The following is a 22,390-nucleotide window of genomic DNA, read 5'->3' as shown; positions in this document are numbered from 1 at the left end:
TACGACAGCGACTTGTTGTCGTTGTTGTTGTTGTTGTTGTCGTTTCCCCTACCAAACGCAATTGACATTTCCACATTGGGAAAGCCAGTCAAGTGTTTGGTCAGCAGTGAAACTTCCGAATGCAGCTTGGCAGCTGGCAGGGGCATGCATACTTCATCATCCGAGTTCTTTGCTGCACACACGGTTGACTTACTTTCCTGCCTATAGCTGCCTGCAACATTTTGTTTCTAACGGAATTTATTTAGTGCTGTTTTTTTTTTTTTTTTGGTCGTTCTCACATTTTCACCTGCTGCTGCTGCCTGCCTGCCTGGCAATTTCTCCCATCAGTTTGGCGCATAGCCCAAAAAGTCTTGACAAATTAATAAACAAGCCGTCAAGCGGGCTGCTCGACACTGTCCAACAACTTTGCAACTACTATGTACATGCGGTACATGCAACACCATCCCCCTGTTAACCACCTGTAATCCCCATAGTTGCCATTTGTCAGCCTCCCGGCGGTTTTAGCAAATTGCATTCTTAATGGACTCTGCCCGGCCGCCGCGAGCTACAAAATTTCTATGCAAATGACTCGCACAGCTCTAAATTGTTAGTGTAGATGTGTGTGAGTAAAGCGAAAATGTTGTTGATTAGAATTGTTGAGGTTTTGGTAGAGAAATAAATTCAGGAAATTTTCTAGGAAATAAATTAAAATCGAATGAATCATTGTTGAATTAGGAATCATAGTAAATACTCGAAATTTCTGACACGCTTAATAGGCTGAGTATTAAGTTTTCCAATTCCCGTTTGTGCTATGTTCTTTAACGTTGCAGTTGCTCAGGTTCATTAGTCTTTTTCCTTTCCAATTCCCTTTTGTGCTGCAGCCGTAATCTTAGCACTGGCAGCCTCGTGTTATCTTTTGCTCATAGAAATTCTTTAGATCTTACCAAGTACCTAAAGGCGCAAAGTATGTTAATCGATTGTTTGACTTTTCGGTTATTCCTTTTTATGCTGTATTCGTAAACGTTTGTGGCTTTACCTCGCAGAAGTTTGTGAGTTTTTTCTGTGCCCCTATATGCTCTATGCTTAATTGCTTCGTTAATAATTCGCGATATTATTATTGCACTCGAACCCAATCAGCGCTGATTAGAAACCAAAGTGTGACGGCCTTAAATGTATTTCTATTTGTTGTTGTTATTTTTTTTTAGTGCATTTTCACTTTCAATCGGCACAGTCAGTTAGCTCCTTTTTAGGCCTTGTTTAACTGTCATTAGCAAATACTTATAATATCTCAACTTTCAATTGCATTTAAATGGTTTATGGTTTTTTGCGCTCTTGGGCTCTTGAAGACATGCCATATGTTTTCATTTATGAATATTTCGTTTTCTTAATTACTTGACAATTAACAATGCAAATTGCAGAGAAACGCCACCTGGCGGCGGCGGCGGCGGCGGTCGTTGAACGTCGCTTCGACACGCTATTGGAAAAAAAAACCAAAAAAAAAAAAACAAAAAATATGCCAAATACCATTGTGGAAATATTAAACATATGTAGACAAACATTTTGCTGTTTTATTTGTTGCATTAATAACGTGTTAAATTTTCACGTGAAGCATTTCGAATATTTATTGCTGTTGCAGCTCAAAGACCGCCCACAATTCCACAATACAAGTGCCGCCTAATTAAAATGCAAAGCAAATGTTTACGACTTTTGTTCAACTAATTTAGGGGTGACTACAACAACAACAACAACATCGACTATTACTACGACTATTACAACGACTACTGCAGCCTGCCATGGGCCAAATAGAGGCGGCGCTTTGTAAACTTGGCTGTGGCACGCGATGACCGCGAATTTTCGCCAAAGCCAAAGGCAAAGTTTGCATGTTAGAAGACCATAAAGAGCAAATGAAATCGTTGACAGTGAATGGAGTCCAGAGACCAAAATTTGACATTCAGCCCGGGACGCCACATGCCACATGCCGCATGCCGCATGCCACATGTCTGTGTGCTTAGTGTCTAGTTGCTGCAGCTGTTCCCGTTTGGGCCGCGTTTCGCTTTCGTTTGTCTATCGAACGTAGCAAAGATTATATCATTTGAAACAACTGAAATTGAATTTTTGTTTAGATAAAAACTTGTATTTGGGTGCTGCTCAATTTTGACACCCTTTTAGAAATTATATTTTCAAAAGTGACACCCATTTTTTTTTTTGGTTAGAAACCCGCTTGGGAAAACTATCGTTTGGCAGGGAAAATAAATTTAACTAAATTATTTAGTTTGTTAAAATGTTCGTTTGTTTGTGCAGAGCATAATTTTTGGAAATGTGTTTATCGTTTGCGTGTGTGTGAAATGTGTATAAAGTGTGTGAACTTCGTTCGTATCTCATACAGTTTTAGAGTCATGCATTTGCTTGAATTTGAATATTGAACCCGATGATAGCTTTCCCCGAATATGCTCTCAATAATTGTTGTTGTCTTACGGCTTAGAATCACAGCTTGCATGTTTAAACAGCACATTGTCAGTTATAGTCACATTTTAATAAGTTACAGCTTCTTTTAGAAACGTGTCAGGTTTCGATCAGCTGTAGATTTACAGTCTTATATATATAGTATAGTAAAAGCCTTAAAGTCTTGGCTTCATTGTCGTAGATACACAGTTTAGGGGCCATCATTTTGGAGTAGAAACTATAGAGCAACACTTCAAGAGTTACAATTCTAGAGTCTCAACTATTTAGCCACAGTTTTAGACTGAAAGAATGTCTTAGATCGAAGTTTTGGAGTCATAGACACATGATTTGAGAGCATAACCAAAGTCTGACTATAGAGTCACAGTTTTAGAGCCACAGCTATAGAGCCGACTGTTGAGAATTTCAGTTTCGGGTGACAACTTCAGTAGAATACATTTTTCTAACTTTTATTATAGAAATTATAGAAATTCCATTTCCTCTGCACAGCTCTGTTTAGATATCTAATATAGTTTTCTACTTGGCAACGGTATATTCCGCGCAGGATTTTCTATTCGTGTGGCTTTTCCAGCTGTTCGCATGTGTTTGCGCCATTTAATCTGATGAAACTTAACCCCTATGATTATTAGAGATTAACTGTATTAGATTTGAGCCCATGCTCAGGCTCATGCTCATTGCCACGTTTCACCTGGCCCAGTGCCTTTTGACTGGGTTCAATGTGAAAGTGCGAGTGCGAGTGCCAGTTTATGTATCTGCTGGTTATTTACAACAACAACAACAATAACAAAAAAAATGCATATTTTTGGTGCAGTCTTTGGAGTTGGCCAGCTGCCTCGCACCCAGGCCGGACAATGAGAGATCTTTCGTTGGCCACCTGAGGCGATGTCGGCCTGTTGCATGTCATTTTCTGACCGGTATCTCAATAATTCATACGCAATTGTATTGAACAATAAATTAATCACACGAACGAAAGCCGCCGACACACACACACACATAGAGAGAGAGAGAGAGAGAGAGAAAGAAAGACAAAAGCAAACAGTTGATAAAACGTCATAAACAATGGCCAAAACACAGATGTATCTATGCGTCGAGTAGATATAAACATATGTATCTGAATATAAACGAATGCAGGCACAAACAAAACACGCATTCGCAAATAAATAAATATTGAGAAAAGCGTTGAGCGGGAAATTAAAAGGCAATTTTCCAAATCGATAAAACAAAGATCGAACGTGTTTGTTTTGTTTTTTCTTTCTTTTTGCTTCTTTCCTATCTACCAGTGCAAAAGTCAATTAATCATTAAAGAAAATACTGTGTTCAATGTGCATGTCGAGGTTGTTACCGCTCGTTGTTTGTTGTTGTTGTTGTTGTTGTGGTTGTGGTTGTTGCAGTTGTTTTGTGGCACAGGAAACATCGGACGGCGTTTTGTGTGTAAAGTAAAAGTAACCAAAAAGAAGCCGCGCGACAATATGCCAAGTTGCACAATTAGAGAGACATTTTTCACAGATACCATTGGCAAAATTCCAACAACTGACTCCATTTTCCAATTGACAGCACCCCTCGGCTCGGTTCCCTAGAGTGTGCCACAAGTTCCTGCTGCTGCTGCCGCCGCCCGCTCGCAACTAGTTTGCAGGCATTTTAATTGTTGCTTTGATTATATTTTTTAGAGTATTTGTCTAGACGCTGGTCTGCCCATTTGCCAGTTTATGACTCATGAATCGAATCAGTCAACTAGTTAGTCAATCAGTCAGTTTAATTCAGCAAAAAAAAAGTTATTTTCGTGCCCAGTTTATGGCTCACACCACACGCCTTGAACGAGGACTTTTACGTAACCAGACGACCTAAAAAACAAAACGATTTTATGTACGCCGACTTTTTTTTTGTTAAGGAAGAAAAAACTTGATTTTCGGCAAAAAAAAAGGGCGTTTCAATTGAGCTGAAAATGTAAATAAATTAAAATGTCTCATGCACGCTGTGTAAAGTTGCGTTTATAAATTAATGAAAAAGTGAATTCACTGCGATCTGTGGAATACGAGTGGAAACTGCTGTAGCGATTTTATTTTGTTTCTGAACGATTTACAACTTAGATTTTAAGAACTAATTGAAAGGCTCTTAATGATCCAGTTGCTCTTTAAATAATTATTTTGTTTAAGGGAATTTTTTTTTATTAGAATATATAATCTGAAGTTCGAATCGAAATGTTTTCTTTTCTATCGTCTGATTGTTTCGATTATCTTTCTAAAGCATCAAAAGATACAAATTTTATTTGAAAAGTAACAATAATCTATCTGTCCATCTCTCGATCTGATTATCTATTTATCAATTTGTCTATTTATCGCTCTGCCAATTCATCTATTTATATCTATTCATTCATCTATCTGTATCCATCTATCAATATTTATCTATCGATATATGTCTATTTATCAATATATTTATATGTATATATTTGTCTATCGATCCATCTTTCTGTATCTAACTATCTTTCTATCCATCTGTCTATCTATATTTATCAATCTATCTACCTATATCTATCTGTTTATTTATCTATCTCTTCAGTCATCTATCTGTCTATTTATCTATCTATCAACACAAATAACTAAATAGGCTATTTATTTTGGATGTCTCATCAGATGCTATGCAGATAAGAAAGCGTTTTGACTTGTACATCACCCATGCTTCGTTTCATTAGATAGATAGAAAGAAATCGAAAGTAAATTGATGCCAAACAAATCGGGTATCTAATTGGTGTATGTCTTTATATCTTGACAGGCGCACGCACACTCGCACACACACACACACACACACAACTGCACACACACTTAAATTCACAGCGTGGTGTGATTTTAATTGAATCAAGCTAAAGGAGCGAAAACGCAGCATCCGCAGCAGCAGAAACCCACTGTGGAAACGTTAATAAAGCTGTAAACATATCAATTACTGACATTTCAATGCGTTTGCCATGGCCCAATTATGCGACTAATATGGAGCTCTATCTCTCCCTCTCACTCTAACTCTCTTGATCCCACTCTCCATCTCTATCGGTAGCTTTTCTCTCGTGATCTTCCGCTCCCCATTTGCTATTGTTTCCATTTCAATGAAGAAAAACAAATTCCACCGCCGCAATGACAACTTGAAGATTTATCTATGGCTGCATTGACAGCTATACGAAGAGGCAGACGTCAAACTCTCAAACCAATCTTGTCTCTAGAGGGTTGCGAGAGAGAGAGAGAGATAGAGAGAGAGAGGGGCTAAAGGGGCGTGCCTACTGTTGCCCAGCTGGCATCTTTCTCTCTCTCGCTCTCCCTCGCTCTCTCACTCACTCTCTTGCAGTCTTTCTCTTTGCCCCACTCGCTGAGTCACTTTTTCTTTCTCAACTTGTCGCCTGCCATTTTATCAAACGAATCTGTGGCATTTCATTTGCTTCTGCAGCCCACACATCTGCCGGCGACTGCGGCGACACACACACACACACGCACGCACACAGACACACACGATAGTTGCAACTGCAACTTTAAAAGTCGTCAATGAGAAGTCCACAGATATTTTATCTATGAGTTGTGTCTAGCTGTTGTACCCTGTACTCATTGAAAGCGGGTGGTAAAAGCGAGCAGCAGGCATCTTATGATTTATTTTATATATAAATCTGATCATGCTTTTCAATACTTTAGAAGTATCGATACATATCGATTACCATTGATATCTTGCCTAGTTTCACAATATATCACTTCCCTTCATTTGAAACTTCTCCAGGTGAAGTACAGTAAAAACTCTCTCAGGTGGACAGCGACCATCACGTAATGCTTGTACGCTCACGGGCAGTGTCCGCCTTTAAGAGGGGAAATGGTGCGGTCTTCATAAAGATTTAAGAGAAAATATTCAGTCCAAGGGGGTATACGCCTAATAGAAGTGTTCGTTAGGCGAGTTTTGACTGTAGTTTTAATTACAAATAGCAAATAAACTTATGCGTTAATCAAGAATACATTTAACCCAATCCCAAAGATAGCATAGAAAACAGTACGAATATCTAATACTACAATTACGGGCTGTGTACAGGGTATGTGCAAGTCGTGCACTCACGACTAAAGCACACATGTGTATTGTTTGTTATTGGACTTTCGTTTGCGGCCTGAGAGTTGCGTCGTCTTCTACGTTTGTCATTGTCGTTGTCTTTCCTGAAAGTGAATCTCAAATATTTCTTGATTATGTGCAACGATGCGGCAGCCACCGCATGGCTCTCCGATTGGCTGGCTAACTGGCTGCTCCATCTCCATCTCCGACTCCATCTCCATCTCCGACTCCAACTGCAACTGCCATCCAAGGCGAAGGCAACCACAGAATTCGCATATCGCATGCGCGATTCAATGCAATGTAACAAGGTCATGTGAGAGAGTTGCCCACTAACAATGTCGTTTGTGGATGTGCTGTCCCCCCCTCTTTGCTCTACCCTCTACCCTACCCTAAACGAACACCCAACTCCTCATATCTCCAGCATCTTTTGGCTCATTTGCTGTTTTGGCTCTGACTTTGGTTTTTTTTTTTTTCTTCATTTTATATTGTTTTTATTTTTATTTGTGTTGCCAACGCATTTCACTTTCTACTGCATTTCGAATGCATTTTTTGTTGTTTCGTTTTTGTTTTGCGACAAGTGGGCCGAAATCATCGACAACGCTTTGGCTTTTCTTCTTGACGCTTTTCACTTTCATTAGCGCATTTCGGCATTTCCTTTTACCAATATGCCTTTTGCGCACTTTTAACTGACCGTGAAATAACATATTCATTCCCCATATGCCACTTGACACTCCGTAGCTGTTGCACTTCACACTTCACACTTGGCATCGCCAACATCGTTTCCACTCTTATATCACGCGACTTGGAGAGTCTTCTGTCAACTTCTTGATTTCCCAGTTTTGTGTGCCAGTGCGAACATCTATCTGTCTGTTTGTCTCTCTGTCTCTCTGTCTGTCTGTCTGTCTGCCTGTCTGTTTGTTTGTTTGTGCTCAGGCAGCCAAAAAGTTGCGCTTTGATTTGTTGCTTTTCTTATTTCTATAGCTGACAGCGCTCTCGAGTAGTTTCCGCGTTCTGCTGCAGTCAGCAAACGGATTGAATTACATTTGAAATGTACGCAAACCAGACTTCAGATATGGGAATATGTTGGCTAAAATGTGGCTGACTGTGAAAGCCGAGAACCATTATACAATACGAAACGGGTGTGAAAAGTTAATATATGCATGACAGAGATTGCAAGGCAGAGTGCATTTTAAAGGTAAAACGCTCGGCTTTAATTTAAATAATATATGACAATGATAAAGATTACCTTCGGCCAATACATTATTTATATTCGGGATTCGAACTCGTAACCCTTACTTGGACAACTTTCCTGTGAAGTAGAAGTAAAAAATATAGATGAAGATTATATTATTTAATTTTTTCTTGACACGACAAGGCTTTGAATATATATATAACAAATTCTTAAATGTTTAAACGTTATAAATTATTAAATAGGTATCTATTTTTCTCTTTTTGTTGAAACTGTTTTTAAGCGTCAATTTTCATGAGGGACAGGGGCTATTAACCTGTCGTCAAAAACCAATCAATTGTAAAACCTCTTGAGCTGTCAAATGCCTCACGCTTGATTTTCCCACACACACGCACCTTACACTTATCTGCAACGCCTACGAATTTTGTTGCTTTTTCGCCCGCCTGTGTCAAATGGCATCGTTTAAAAATATATAAATAAAATATGAGAATTGTTGCCGAAAGCTGTTTAAATTTGTTTTTGATATATTGTCTGCCCCTCCGCCTGGTCAGTGCATCCTCCCACCAAACTGTGCAAGTTGGCTGGGAAAGGGACCCAATTACCGCCCGAAGATGTTGACGTTGCGACGTCGTCAATTGGCCATTACAAGTTGGCAACCAACTTTGGCCAATTGCTGCTTGACCGCTGGCTTTGGCAGCGGCGATTGTGCCCATTTCCGACTTCAACTTGCGCACAAAAAAAAAAAAAAAACAAAAAAAAAACTAACTAAAGCGAGAGTGCTAAGAGTTAGAGTGAAAGGGTAGCCGTTGAGAGGCGAGCTAGAGCAGGAGAGAAATAGTTGTTGCTTTGGTGTTGCCAAAGTAAATCGACGTTCATTTGTTTTTTTTCAGCGCGTTGTCTTCGTGCAAAATTTCGCTGAGATTTCAGTTTTATTGCCCATTTTAACCATGGGTATTACAACTATTTCTTCAGTTTCCGATTTAACAGATAAATTTAATTTTAAGTATGTTGAAAGTTTTATTAGATTGTGCATATATTCCATTCATTTGTTTATCACCTAAACAAACTAGATATAATATAAAATGTTGTCTTCAATATGCGTAGATACACTTGTGTCTTTTATTAGGGTTAGGAACTTGAGTAACACATGGTACTTATATGAGAAAATCTTGTAATTTAACTGCAGCTTCCTTAGGGGAGGCAAAATAGAAGGTCACAGTTTGCATAAAGAACAGCACAAACAACGCAGCTTACTTTGCCTTGTAAACTTCACATCATGAAACTACTTTTTTCAGAGCTGGATTAAGCGGCAGGTTGCTGGTTGCTGGTTCAAATTCAAAGGCAACTTTCAAGCAAACCATTTTGATAAATCCCATCATTTGCCACACAACTCAGTTGAGTTCTATTTCACAAACTTTTAACTCGAAAAGGCTTCACACCAAGCAAAGGCTGGCTTCTTAGAGTATTCAAGCGTCGTTGATACATTGTTATTTTCCCATCGATATTTTTTGCTTTTACAAATTGACTGTAAATGATATTTTCACAACTCGCATCGATCGCTGGCCCCGATGCAGTTGCTTGCCCCGCCCCGCCCCGCTGCCGACAGCCCTGGCTAGGATCGACAAGTGAGAGAGTTCGCCGAGGTTAATACGGCCAATAAATTGTTATTGGCGAGTTGTTGCTGATTTCGGGCTCGCTGATGCTTTATGGGCCATATTTTTGGGCATGTTTTTGGGGTCGATTTTCTGTTAGTTTTTTTTTTGTTTTTTTTTTTTCTGTTGGCCTAACGGCTAACAACGAAAGAAATATTGAAATTTGCGGCCAAATTGTTTTCAATTTAATCGACTTGCCGGCATTATTCATGCCGGAGTGCAAATATAATTAATGATAATGAATTGTTATGGACATCGAGCTAAGCTGCCCAACAGCTTCGCATTTCCGAAACGCCCACAAGGAAAAAGGAAAAACATGAAAATCAACAAGAGAAGAAAAAAAAAAAATAACTGAAGAAAAACTAAAGCAAAGCCAAAATATTTAGCGGCAGGCAAATGTCGTGCGACGTTTTTGGTTTTGGGAAGCTTTTGAGGAATTATGTTTATTTTTATTTTTGGTAAATTTTGTTTTTCCTTTTCTGTTTGTTGTGGGAGTTGCAATTGGAGTTGAGATTGAGGTTGAGGCAGCAGTGATTTATCACTCGAATGGCAAGAGCGAAAGGTTGCCATAAAAAATGTTGCTAAACAAATGTTGACGCAGCAGCCAGCCAGCCAATTGGTTGAGTTGTTGGTAAAAGTTTTTCTTTATGGTTCAGTTTTCTGCCTGCCGTCGCATTATGCAATTGTGCGCCCAGTGCTAATAAAAATCAGTTAAAAATTTTCATTTGTTTGTCATTTGTCAGACGAAAGAAGAAAAATTAAATGGAGTGTAACTTGTTTTGGCTACATTCGATTTTCAGCTTTGCGCACATTTGCACAGCATTTTTGCCATATTTGTTTTTAACACGCATTTCACGCTTTTCCCATTGCAGAAAGTGAATTGAAAGGCAACATTTCGATTCGAGTGGAGCCAACAACAACAACAGCAACAACAACAACGAGAGCCACATTTTGGTCAGTTTTCACACTTGGAAGTTTCTGTGAGTTTTTGTTTGTAATTTACTTTTAATACGCCTTGTTGTCTTGCGAGCCACAATGGGGCTTAGCTAATGGTTAAATGATTTTGTTTCGTTTTGGTTTTTGATGCACAATGTACTTGACATTGAATGTGGTTGGCTGAAAAGGTGTCGTTTTTCTGTGGATAACTGGGCATTTGGGTCAAGGCAACTCGAAATGGGCTTTATTGAGTTAACAAATTTGAGTTCAAGTGAGAATATTTGTCGTATGAGCTCGATCTGATAGGAAGTTGACTGTTGAGAGGGTTGTTTAATAATCGTCTAAGTTTTTGGGAATGTGCTTGTCAAGTCAATAAATTATCTTAAGCTGGGAACGATTTTTTTATTTTTGCAATTATAGGATATGCAAACAAACAACTTAAGAAACAAAGTACAACAGAAGATTTCTTCTCTCTTTTCTCTCTCTAGCACCCTATGCAAGAGTGTACCTTTCTCTACCTCTGCTTCTCTGACTAACTCTAAACATACGTATATTTTCTCTGTCTCTCTTTATCCCTCCCCTCTCTCTCTCTCTCTCTCTCTCTCTCTCTCTCTCTCTCTCTCTCTCTCTCTCTCTCTCTCTCTCTCTCTCTCTTTCTCTCTCTCTCTCTCTCTCTCTCTCTCTCTCTCTCTCTCTCTCTCTCTCTCTCTCTCTCTTTTGTACATAGAGATTTTTCTTCTCTCTTCCTCTATCTCTCTGTAGTTCTCTCTTTGTTCTCTCTCTGTTCTGCCATATCTGTGTCTCTCCCTTTGTTGTTTTCTCTTCCTTTTTTTCTCCATATTGACAACCTATATATAGTATGTCTTTTCTCTCTCTCTCATTATACTCCCCCCCCCCCTCCCCACTTTATTTCTCCTTCTTTCTTTTTAACACTCTCTTCTCGCTTCAAATCAATACAACTAAATCGTTAGCTTCCATATTTCTTGCCCTGGTTTATCAGTTCACTCGTATTTCTTTTCCAACTTAATGATATTTGACATTTCCCAAAGAGAAGAAAAAAAAACACACACACACAGAGAGAGGAAGGGGGGGAGAGAGACACATTCCACCAGTAGCCTAATTAGCTCTGTCTTTCGTTCGTTTTCTGTTCCATAATTTATGCCCGCATGCTGCCGCCTGCATAGAAACCGCTAATTTGGTAGCTTGTTTTGGACTTGGTTCGGGAGTTATTTACAGCCGCGCCACCTGTCGTCGGATCATAACAAACGACTTCCCTATGGACAGAGAAACCGTGGCGAGCGGGTGTATGGGCGTGGCCAATATCTGTGGCTGCCAATTTGGGAACTAGCTGGTTGACTAGCTCTTTTTCGTTTTTATTTTTTTTTTCTTAGCCGATATTCCCCAAATAGACCCCAAAAGGGGCGCAGAACAAAGAAAAAGTTGTTCGAGCCACAAAACACGACACATTTATCATATGACTGGAAAATGGGCACCCACAATGTTTATAAGTTGTAGACAAATTTGTTGGTCAACCAGAAAAAAAATATAACTTGTCGATTAGCAAGCACTTTGCCAAAGGGGAGCGGTTGGGAGGAGGGGATAGGGGCTGGTTGCAGTCAGGTGCTCGTTTGGGGCGGGAACGTGTCGTGTGTTTGCATGTGTTCAACATTTTGTCCACACTGAACGATAACTTTCGTTTTTGTGGTCCATGGGGCCAATTCTCTAATTGCTCTGCACCAACAGCTAAAAACTCGCCTTTTGTCTGTGTCACCAGTTGTTTGTTAGCCCCCCCCAAACCCCCTCTCCCCCTCCTCTCTCTGTGCCGCCCTGCTGCACTGGCCTTTTCATTTGGCTTTTCTCGCTTGCTCGCTCTGCTCTGCTCTGCTCGTGTCCATGTTCCATGTCGCCGTATAACGTCTGGCAGCCACCTTCCCACCTTTTGGGGTACACATATTTTTACAGTCGTATCTCCCCTTTGGCTTCTGCTCCTGCCTTTTCATGTTATGTTGCATGTGTGTTGCAGAGGCTGGCAACGACTGTGGCTAAAGAATTCGCAATGTTTTCATTTTCAGTTGACATTTGGCACATGTTTTTCTTCTCTTTTGGTTTTTTTCCCTCTGATATACCCTACACGGCGTTGGCTGAGCTTAAGAGTTATGCATGGTTTCATGTTCGACCATGACAAAAATGTGAAAATAACTTTCCAAATATAGATAATAAAAGGGAAACAATTAAAGTAAATTACTCGAGATGTTTGATTGCTGAGAAAGAATAAATGCATTAATAAAAGAGAAAAAATACATAATAAATAATTATAAAAATTCTTTATAAAAACAAATTACAAAATATTTTTAAAATTATTAAAAATACGCAATGATGAGAAAACAAAAGAATAGTCGTACTCAAACTGAAAACAATATTTTTATTTGAATCATCAAAAATATTGTTGCATATTTTGGTATTTTTTGTATGCTTTCGGTAATGTTACCAGAATTATGTCGATTGCGACCAATTATTTTTATATTTTTATTTAAATATATTGAATTGAATTGTAACAAAAGTGAGAGCCAAGAAAACCAGAACATGGGTGCACATAAACCCTGACACATGAACCCTGAGTCGAGGCATTGGTTCGATTCGTAAACGAAGGCTTTTGCAGGCTCGTTTACTCTATTATATTATTATTATATATTCCCCACATTGAAGAGCATTCTTCCGCTGACCAAAACGCGCTCGAGCGACCACAAATAAAAAAAAAAAAATTAACAATTCATTGTCTAGGCGGATAACTGCTGCCCCCCACTCTCGTTCTGTTGGACCGCTCCGCTTATCTAGGTGGGCCACAAGTTGTCGTTGCTGTTGTTGTTGTTGTTGTTGTTGCTTGGTTGGTTAGTTTGTGGTCGCTTTGTGGCCGAGGTTGACATGCCGCTTGAACCCACTAAAATGCCCGCACAACACGCCGCGCTACTCTAACCCTGGCGAAAAAAACTCTCCTGCGAGCTGCAAAAAGGTTTCATTTTTGATTGCACTGAATTTTGGATCGTGTTGCTGTTGTTGTTGATGTTGTTGTTGTTTTTACAAGTCAATATGGTTATTGTTATTGTCACTGGCGCATTGCCTGCAATTTGGCCATTTGGCAACGACAAACGGCAACTGTTGCTGCTGCTGCTGCTGCCGCGGCGACAACTTCACGTGTGCCCAACTCTGTGCAACATGTTGCCAGGCAGTTAACAATTCATTAGGTGTTGCATTGCCTGTTGCTGTTGTTGTTGCTGCCGCCTGACTGCTTGGCTGCTGGCTAACAATTTATGGCATGTTGCCGCGGGGCCAGCTTGATGCAGTTGGTCAACTTGGCCAAATGCGTCGCAAACGTTTCTTGGAAGAATTACCACAGATAGAATGATAATTTATGCAATATGTATTTTCGAACGGTCGCTCTGGAATGTGGTCTCGTCTCTTTCGCGTCTCTCATAAATAGTCGTAGCCTCTTGTTGTTGTTTTTGTTGTCAACCTCTACACACGGTCGACGTTTTGTCTAGTTTGACTTAAACACAAAAAAAAAAATAGTTGACGGCTTAGTCACGGTTATTATTAATTAACCTTGTTGAGGTATTATCATTTTGTCACGAAACGTGTGACATTTTGGGAACTTGTGAGGCATTTCTGTCGACATAGAGGACACTTTGGAAGCACGCAAAGAAGTACGTTCCGGTTGGGCAGGGTGCAGGAAAAATTCATAGAACAAAATTAGGAGAAATATTGAATTATATGTTATACATATTTTATATATTTGTGGACAATCTCTCTCTCTCTCTGTTTTTGTATGCTTTATAGTTTCTAGGGCGAATCGGGTGACTATTTAAAACTGTCGGATCGAACCAGGCCCCAGCTCTTTTCTATATCTGCTACAGTTTTCCACGTATTTTTCGATTGCATTTACTTTTAATGCAGAACTTTTCTTCTAAGAGGAAAGTACGAAATTAATGAAAAGCGAATACAATGCCTCGATGTCTAATTCCGTTTAATAGTTTATTTAGATGGAGTTTTTTTATTGTTTTAATGATTTTTAAAGATGCTTTGAATGCAGTTTCCACTCATTTTCCACGCCTGTGTATGGAATTCCTATGTGCCTGAGATCTCTTTGCCCATTATGCCCAGTCAATAAAAGTTAAAGAGTATTTGTTAACGCATTCGTTTTAGTTGTTTCCTTGATGACTCAGTTGTAGATTGGTTTCAAGTTAAATAAATTGAACAATTTTTAAAAAAGTAACAGCTATGTACATTTATGTCAATATATACAAGTATATATAGAGATGAGCTTTGCACAGCAGAGTTACGTTTGCTATTGATTGGATTCGATGTCGTATCTTATCTTAAGCCAATAAATACGCGCACCCAAAGGTGGCCTAGTTAGGCCCAGTCAATTTAAGTGGCCACACAATGGCTCACATTTATGTGAGTTTATTTGCTTTAATTGGCCGCGAGAACATTCGAAATGTGTGCAGAGCTAAAGAACTTATATGCATGCTACACATGACATTAGCTAACATCCGGTGGGGATATAAGGCAACATTAAGATAATAATGCCAGATCAAAGATCTTGTAAAGAAAAAAAAAAAAACGAAAGTTTGTTTTCATTTTCATTCAATATGCCTCCGTTGTGAGTTCTATTGTGAGATTTTCTTTTATTTTTATTTCGTTTTTTGTGTGTGTTGGAATGTTTTGGCAGATTTACGAGCTTATCGCGGTGCTTGGCATAGTTAAATAGATGACAACACCGTCTGCCTGCTCCTAACTCTTCTGTAATATTTGTTTGCTTTGCTTTCTGAAAAATCGGACTTCATTGTGGCTTTTAGACAAATATTTGCTGTCATCTTTTTTTTTGTAGTTTTTATGTATTTTTCTGCTTCTGCCGCTCTTTAACTTTAGCTTTGTGCTCTTTTATTTTTTGTTGTTTCTTAATTGCGACGGCGTGTGTGTTTCGGGTCTATGCGTTATTATTATTTTATTTAGTTTTTGTGTGTGCCATGTGTGCCGCGTGTTTGGCATTCAAAAGGCGCATGGGGCCCCCTGAGTAACTTTTCCTGGAATTAAGTCGTTTATTACCGCATCTTTTGCTAGTCAAGTTTTTTCAGTTTCCAGTGTTAGGTAACACCAGACAGGTGACTGAGTAACGACTGACGACCTCTCAGCCATGTAGCATTCGGCAATGTGAATGGGCTTCTCTTTGAGTTATGAACGAAAGGTTAAAGCCTATTTTATGCCAGACTCTTCATTTTTGCTTAAAGCTGTGCACAAATTTGCATAAATATTTATTTGACTAAGTTATTAATTTTGCAGCTATCATTTTATCGATTAACCATGTTTTAGTATACTAATTAACTCATTTCGAGTTTGATTTATGTCGCTTTTATAGCTTTTAAGTGAGTCTCTTAACTGTGCCTCAAGCAAAACGAATTTGTTTTATTTACTGCCATATCATTAGTTTTATTGTTGACTTATCCAGTTCGCTCGCCATTCTGTATTTTTGTATAAAATAAATAATGAATAATGCTTGAGTTTCGATCGAGTGGGGGTGGGGAAGTTTTATTTATGTTTATATAGAATAATCGAGGGTACCATTTTCACATGCATTTCGACCATAAATAATGTTGTCAGATTTAGATGCCAAATTGCTCTAGAGGTCAAACCACGAAGGAAGAGCCCAACCCTGCAACAATCGGATGAGATTTGACCGAGGTAAGGAGGTGGGAAATTTCGACCTATGTACATATACGAATTTGAGGGGTAAAATTTTGACATGAATTTCGACTAAAATTTACGTTGTCAGCTTTGAATGCCAGATTATTTAAGAAGGAAAACTATGCATAAAAAGTCAAACCTCGGGGAAATCGGATGAGATTTGACCGAGATATGGGAGTGGGAAATTCCGACCTATGTACATATACGAATCAAAGGGGTAAGATTTTGACATGTATTTCGACAAAAATTTACGATGTCAGCTTTGAATGCCAGATTATTTAAAAAGGAAAACTATGCATAAAAAACCAAACCTCGTGAAAATCGGATGAGATTTGTCTCAGTTATGGGGGTGGGGAATTCCGACCTATGTACATGTACGAATTTAAGGGGTAAGATTTTGACATGAATTTCGACTAAAATTTACGTAGTCAGATTTGAATGCCAGATTATTTAGAAAGGAAAACTATGCATAAAAAACAAAACCTCGTGAAAATCGGATGAGATTTGACCGAGTTATGGGGGTGGGAAGTTCCGACCTATGTACATGTACGAATTTAAGGGGTAAGATTTTGACATGAATTTCGACTAAAATTTACATAGTCAGCTTTAAATGCCAGATTATTTAAAAAGGAAAACTATGCATAAAAAACCAAACCTCGTGAAAATCGGATGAGATTTGACCGAGATATGGGAGTGGGAAATTCCGACCTATGTACATATGCGAATCAAAGGGGTAAGATTTTGACATGAATTTCGACAAAAATTTACGTAGTCAGCTTTGAATGCCAGATTATTTAAGAAGGAAAACTATGCATAAAAAGTCAATCCTCGGGGAAATCGGATGAGATTTGACCGATTTATGGGGGTGGGAAATTCCGACCTATGTACATGTACGAATTTAAGGGGTAAGATTTTGACATGAATTTCGACTAAAATGTACGTTATCAGCTTTGAATGCCAGATTATTTTAAAAGGAAAACTATGCATAAAAAATCAAACCTCGTGAAAATCGGATGAGATTTGACCGAGATATGGGAGTGGGAAATTCCGACCTATGTACATATGCGAATCAAAGGGGTAAGATTTTGACATGAATTTCGACAAAAATTTACGTAAGTCAGCTTTGAATGCCAGATTATTTAAAAAGGAAAACTTTGCATAAAAAGTCAAACCTCGGGGAAATCGGATGAGATTTGACCGAGATATGGGAGTGGGAAATTCCGACCTATGTACATATACGAATCAAAGGGGTAAGATTTTGACATGAATTTCGACAAAAATTTACATAGTCAGCTTTGAATGCCAGATTATTTAAAAAGGAAAACTATGCATAAAAAGCCAAACCTCGGGGAAATCGGATGAGATTTGACCGAGATATGGGAGTGGGAAATTCCGACCTATGTACATATGCGAATCAAAGGGGTAAGATTTTGACATGAATTTCGATAAAAATTTACGTAGTCAGCTTTGAATGCCAGATTATCTAAAAAGGAAAACTTTGCATAAAAAGTCAAACCTCGGGGAAATCGGATGAGATTTGACCGAGATATAGGAGTGGGAAATTCCGACCTATGTACATATACGAATCAAAGGGGTAAGATTTTGACATGAATTTCGACAAAAATTTACATAGTCAGCTTTGAATGCCAGATTATTTAAAAAGGAAAACTATGCATAAAAAGCCAAACCTCGGGGAAATCGGATGAGATTTGACCGAGATATGGGAGTGGGAAATTCCGACCTATGTACATATGCGAATCAAAGGGGTAAGATTTTGACATGAATTTCGACAAAAATTTACGTAGTCAGCTTTGAATGCCATATTATTTAAAAAGGAAAACTATGCATAAAAAATCAAACCTCGTGAAAATCGGATGAGATTTGACCGAGTTATGGGGGTGGGAAATTCCGACCTATGTACATGTACGAATTTAAGGGGTAAGATTTTGACATGAATTTCGACTAAAATTTACGTAGTCAGCTTTGAATGCCAGATTATTTAAGAAGGAAAACTATGCATAAAAAACCAAACCTCGTGAAAATCGGATGAGATTTGACCGAGTTATAGGGGTGGGAAATTCCGACCTATGTACATGTACGAATTTAAGGGGTAAGATTTTGACATGAATTTCGACTAAAATTTACGTTGTCAGCTTTAAATGCCATATTATTTAAAAAGGAAAACTATGCATAAAAAATCAAACCTCGTGAAAATCGGATGAGATTTGACCGAGTTATGGGGGTGGGAAATTCCGACCTATGTACATGTACGAATTTAAGGGGTAAGATTTTGACATGAATTTCGACTAAAATGTACGTTATCAGCTTTGAATGCCAGATTATTTAAAAAGGAAAACTATGCATAAAAAATCAAACCTCGTGAAAATCGGATGAGATTTGACCCAGTTATGGGGGTGGGAAATGCCGACCTATGTACTTGTACGAATTTAAGGGGTAAGTTTCTGACCTATGTACATATACGAATTTGAGGGGTAAGATTTTGACATGAATTTCGACAAAAATTTACGTAGTCAGCTTTGAATGCCAGATTATTGAAGATGGAAAACTATGCATAAAAAGCCAAACCTCGTGAAAATCGGATGAGATTTGGCTGAGTTATGGGGGTGGGAAATTTCAACCTATGTACATATACGAATTTGAGGGGTAAGATTTTGACATGAATTTCGACCAAAATTTACATATTCAGATTTGAATGCCAGATTATTTAAAAAGGAAAACTGTGCATAAAAAACCAAACCTCGTGAAAATCGGATGAGATTTGACCGAGTTATGGGGGTGGGCAATTCCGACCTATGTACATGTACGAATTTAAGGGGTAAGATTTTGACATGAATTTCGACTAAAATTTACGTAGTCAGCTTTGAATGCCAGATTATTTAAGAAGGAAAACTATGCATAAAAAACCAAACCTCGTGAAAATCGGATGAGATTTGACCGAGTTATAGGGGTGGGAAATTCCGACCTATGTACATGTACGAATTTAAGGGGTAAGATTTTGACATGAATTTCGACTAAAATTTACGTTGTCAGCTTTGAATGCCAGATTATTTAAAAAGGAAAACTATGCATAAAAAATCAAACCTCGTGAAAATCGGATGAGATTTGACCGAGTTATGGGGGTGGGAAATTCCGACCTATGTACATATACGAATCAAAGGGGTAAGATTTTGACTTGAATTTCGACAAAAATTTACATAGTCAGCTTTGAATGCCAGATTATTTAAAAAGGAAAACTATGCATAAAAAGCCAAACCTCGGGGAAATCGGATGAGATTTGACCGAGATATGGGAGTGGGAAATTCCGACCTATGTACATATGCGAATCAAAGGGGTAAGATTTTGACATGAATTTCGACTAAAATTTACGTTGTCAGCTTTGAATGCCAGATTATTTAAAAAGGAAAACTATGCATAAAAAACCAAACCTCGTGAAAATCGGATGAGATTTGACCGAGATATGGGAGTGGGAAATTCCGACCTATGTACATATGCGAATCAAAGGGGTAAGATTTTGACATGAATTTCGACAAAAATTTACGTAGTCAGCTTTGAATGCCAGATTATTTAAGAAGGAAAACTATGCATAAAAAGTCAATCCTCGGGGAAATCGGATGAGATTTGACCGATTTATGGGGGTGGGAAATTCCGACCTATGTACATGTACGAATTTATGGGGTAAGATTTTGACATGAATTTCGACTAAAATGTACGTTATCAGCTTTAATGCCAGATTATTTTAAAAGGAAAACTATGCATAAAAAATCAAACCTCGTGAAAATCGGATGAGATTTGACCGAGATATGGGAGTGGGAAATTCCGACCTATGTACATATGCGAATCAAAGGGGTAAGATTTTGACATGAATTTCGACAAAAATTTACGTAAGTCAGCTTTGAATGCCAGATTATTTAAAAAGGAAAACTTTGCATAAAAAGTCAAACCTCGGGGAAATCGGATGAGATTTGACCGAGATATGGGAGTGGGAAATTCCGACCTATGTACATATACGAATCAAAGGGGTAAGATTTTGACATGAATTTCGACAAAAATTTACATAGTCAGCTTTGAATGCCAGATTATTTAAAAAGGAAAACTATGCATAAAAAGCCAAACCTCGGGGAAATCGGATGAGATTTGACCGAGATATGGGAGTGGGAAATTCCGACCTATGTACATATGCGAATCAAAGGGGTAAGATTTTGACATGAATTTCGATAAAAATTTACGTAGTCAGCTTTGAATGCCAGATTATCTAAAAAGGAAAACTTTGCATAAAAAGTCAAACCTCGGGGAAATCGGATGAGATTTGACCGAGATATAGGAGTGGGAAATTCCGACCTATGTACATATACGAATCAAAGGGGTAAGATTTTGACATGAATTTCGACAAAAATTTACATAGTCAGCTTTGAATGCCAGATTATTTAAAAAGGAAAACTATGCATAAAAAGCCAAACCTCGGGGAAATCGGATGAGATTTGACCGAGATATGGGAGTGGGAAATTCCGACCTATGTACATATGCGAATCAAAGGGGTAAGATTTTGACATGAATTTCGACAAAAATTTACGTAGTCAGCTTTGAATGCCAGATTATTTAAAAAGGAAAACTATGCATAAAAAACCAAACCTCGTGAAAATCGGATGAGATTTGACCGAGTTATGGGGGTGGGAAATTCCGACCTATGTACATGTACGAATTTAAGGGGTAAGATTTTGACATGAATTTCGACTAAAATTTACGTAGTCAACTTTGAATGCCAGATTATTTAAGAAGGAAAACTATGCATAAAAAACCAAACCTCGTGAAAATCGGATGAGATTTGACCGAGTTATAGGGGTGGGAAATTCCGACCTATGTACATGTACGAATTTAAGGGGTAAGATTTTGACATGAATTTCGACTAAAATTTACGTTGTCAGCTTTAAATGCCATATTATTTAAAAAGGAAAACTATGCATAAAAAATCAAACCTCGTGAAAATCGGATGAGATTTGACCGAGTTATGGGGGTGGGAAATTCCGACCTATGTACATGTACGAATTTAAGGGGTAAGATTTTGACATGAATTTCGACTAAAATGTACGTTATCAGCTTTGAATGCCAGATTATTTAAAAAGGAAAACTATGCATAAAAAATCAAACCTCGTGAAAATCGGATGAGATTTGACCCAGTTATGGGGGTGGGAAATGCCGACCTATGTACTTGTACGAATTTAAGGAGTAAGTTTCTGACCTATGTACATATACGAATTTGAGGGGTAAGATTTTGACATGAATTTCGACAAAAATTTACGTAGTCAGCTTTGAATGCCAGATTATTGAAGATGGAAAACTATGCATAAAAAGCCAAACCTCGTGAAAATCGGATGAGATTTGGCTGAGTTATGGGGGTGGGAAATTTCAACCTATGTACATATACGAATTTGAGGGGTAAGATTTTGACATGAATTTCGACCAAAATTTACATATTCAGATTTGAATGCCAGATTATTTAAAAAGGAAAACTTTGCATAAAAAACCAAACCTCGTGAAAATCGGATGAGATTTGACCGAGTTATGGGGGTGGGCAATTCCGACCTATGTACATGTACGAATTTAAGGGGTAAGATTTTGACATGAATTTCGACTAAAATTTACGTAGTCAGCTTTGAATGCCAGATTATTTAAGAAGGAAAACTATGCATAAAAAACCAAACCTCGTGAAAATCGGATGAGATTTGACCGAGTTATAGGGGTGGGAAATTCCGACCTATGTACATGTACGAATTTAAGGGGTAAGATTTTGACATGAATTTCGACTAAAATTTACGTTGTCAGCTTTGAATGCCAGATTATTTAAAAAGGAAAACTTTGCATAAAAAGTCAAACCTCGGGGAAATCGGATGAGATTTGACCGAGATATGGGAGTGGGAAATTCCGACCTATGTACATATACGAATCAAAGGGGTAAGATTTTGACATGAATTTCGACAAAAATTTACATAGTCAGCTTTGAATGCCAGATTATTTAAAAAGGAAAACTATGCATAAAAAGCCAAACCTCGGGGAAATCGGATGAGATTTGACCGAGATATGGGAGTGGGAAATTCCGACCTATGTACATATTCGAATCAAAGGGGTAAGATTTTGACATGAATTTCGATAAAAATTTACGTAGTCAGCTTTGAATGCCAGATTATCTAAAAAGGAAAACTTTGCATAAAAAGTCAAACCTCGGGGAAATCGGATGAGATTTGACCGAGATATAGGAGTGGGAAATTCCGACCTATGTACATATACGAATCAAAGGGGTAAGATTTTGACATGAATTTCGACAAAAATTTACATAGTCAGCTTTGAA

At 38.2% G+C, this 22,390-nt stretch overlaps 1 protein-coding gene across 5 annotated transcripts in view; it reads left to right on the top strand.

Annotated features, from left to right (window-relative positions):
- The window catches only part of klar (klarsicht), a 171,637-nt gene that overhangs the window by 28,572 nt on the left and 120,675 nt on the right, over positions 1-22,390 (top strand). For 4 of the 5 annotated variants that reach the window (XM_070207952.1, XM_070207951.1, XM_070207950.1 and 1 more), the window contains exon 2: positions 10,221-10,328. The exons of the other annotated variant lie outside the window; for it this stretch is intronic. The gene's annotated coding sequence lies outside the window, so the exon portion shown is untranslated. The remainder of the gene's footprint in view (positions 1-10,220; positions 10,329-22,390) is intronic. 5 annotated transcript variants of the gene reach the window in all.

This window comes from Drosophila virilis, chromosome 3 (assembly GCF_030788295.1).
Source record: "Drosophila virilis strain 15010-1051.87 chromosome 3, Dvir_AGI_RSII-ME, whole genome shotgun sequence".
NCBI lineage: Eukaryota > Metazoa > Arthropoda > Insecta > Diptera > Drosophilidae > Drosophila > Drosophila virilis.
The sequence above is the reverse complement of the archived record's forward strand: the minus strand, read 5'-3'. Positions and strand labels throughout refer to the sequence as shown.